The sequence below is a fragment of the Protobothrops mucrosquamatus genome, unplaced genomic scaffold, assembly GCF_001527695.2.
Source record: "Protobothrops mucrosquamatus isolate PMUCROS unplaced genomic scaffold, P.Mucros_1.0 scaffold119, whole genome shotgun sequence".
NCBI lineage: Eukaryota > Metazoa > Chordata > Lepidosauria > Squamata > Viperidae > Protobothrops > Protobothrops mucrosquamatus.
The window spans coordinates 799,272-801,528 of record NW_015386490.1 but is presented as its reverse complement, the minus strand read 5'-3'; positions in this window follow the sequence as shown (position 1 = coordinate 801,528).

Below are 2,257 nucleotides of genomic sequence, written 5' to 3'. Positions count from 1 at the left end.
TTCCCGTCTTCCATAACAAAAATAGTCTTTTTATCAATTCGCCATCTGTCTTGAATTTGTCTATACAAAAGCCAAGAGAAATTTGGGTTATTTTGCTTCAAAACTTCTATTGATTTTAAACACCAGTTACCACCACCACTCTGGTATAACAAATCTTTATATGTAAGTCCCTCTATTACCACTCCTTTAGTTATGGCTTGAAAAATATGTGAAGGTATCACCCAGAGTGGTAGCTTGGATATTAGATGAATGTTGATGTAGACTTACATAGTCTGCCCCTTAAACCCAATTCTCTATCATGAAAAATGAGATTCTGTACTATGTTTGTGGGTGTATTTGTGATCCAAAGAAATGGCATAGTTGTTTTAAGAAGTTGCAGATAAACTCAACATTTCTATCCCCACCCTGCAGTGCTCTGAATTACATGAAGGGCTGCACAGACATGCACACCCTCTTTCTCTGCCTTTATTCTATCATTGTACAGTGTTTTACACACACACACACACACACACACACACACACACACACATTTTTCTTAAGGGAAAATGACCATCCAAGAGACAAAATAGAGAAAGTGTACAGAGCAAGGCTTCTGGAATTCTTTCCAACCTATTTACCAGCATAGTCCTGGGAGGCATCTATTTTTCCTGCACAATTAAGTAACATATTAGATCTGCCTGCAAATGTATTCTACTTTCAGTGTATATTGCTTCACATTGGGTGTGTGTGTGCATGTGTGCACTAGAAAGCACAGGGCTGGTTGCATATGCTCCACTTTAGTCACATGATGATGAAAGGCTTAAAATGGGGCAGCTGGAAATATTTTGAGCTGCGTATCCAAATTGCCTCTCTCATAGAGGTCCACTTGGGAAATTCTTCCTAGAGCGTTATTCTCTGCAGCCCTCAGCTTGATCCAGACCATTTTTTTACCTCAGTCTTTCTTCTTCTGGGTTCCAAATCTCAAGTCTTTCTTTTTCTAAACCAAACTGGCCTCATTCCATTCTGTTTTGAGAAAATTATCCTGCTCATGGAGAGTTTCTTCAGTGTACCTCACATAATTTCTTTCTCGCTTTCTGTTGCTTTGGAAAGAATAAAATCTGCAGTTTGGTAACCAAAGAGAGCTAGGTAAAGGTCATGATAAAATCTGTACTTTATTAAATTTGATTTAGATAAGGGAATGTTCTAAATTATGTCCATCAAAACAAGTGAATTATTTTGCATAATTTTAGTGAGGTCGAAACAGCATCAGCATTGGGGTTAATTTATTTTATTTTTCTTTTTAAAAGAAGAATTGTCAGTTCTCTTTAAAAACCTTTGATATTAGGAAAGTTGAGAACTGTGATCAGTTGTCAAGGGATCACAACCTCACCTAAATATATTTCATTTGTCAGGACAAGGTTCTTGGGATGTTCCCTGTCAATTACTGTCATATTATCTTTAGGAACAGGATAAAATATGTATGTCTCACAACTCTTGAATGGGTCCTAATGTGCAATGTGCTTATCATGCTGGTATGAATTATGATCTCAGAATTAAATCTGAACTCAACAAGAGCTGAAGAGCTGGCCTTGATTCTTGGGAAAATGAAGTAGCTCAAACCTGTTGGACATGTTCAGATATCTAGAGACTTTGCCTTGAGTTTAGTGATGCCCATGTTGATACAGAACCCATGTGGCACAGTGTAGAGCATAGGTGTCAAACTCGCGACGTCACGTGACGTGTCATGATATATCGAGACTTTTTTCCCATTGCCGGCAATGGGGTGGGCGTGGTTTTGGCATGAGGTATCCGGCCCGCGGGCCAGCAGTTTCACACCCCGGTGTAGAGGCTTTTTCCCAGGCCAGTATAGGCTATTTTGGGAAATGGAAAGGAGAACTGGGACTACCTATAGCTTCCCACTGTAAGGAAAGGTACAACTATGAATTATAGGTAGCTGAAATTTTCAAGTCAGATTAGGAATGAAAGATTAAAAAATCACACAAACACAGACCATTACAAAAATGTGGCTGGTTTTATAGCATTGCTCTTAGCCAGGCAACAAGACTCCTATCTATAACCATAAAGTGGCTATAGATAATACTGGTGTAGCAGATCTGCAATGCTAATAGTCTGGAACAGTTATGAAAGATGTCACTGACTGGTACCACTAACTATTTTCTTTGACAGCTTGAAGAGCTCTGTCCTTCACTGATCCCACAAATAGATCTGTTTCAAAATTGATGAACAAGTGCAGCTAGAGGGATAGAGCAAGGAGACT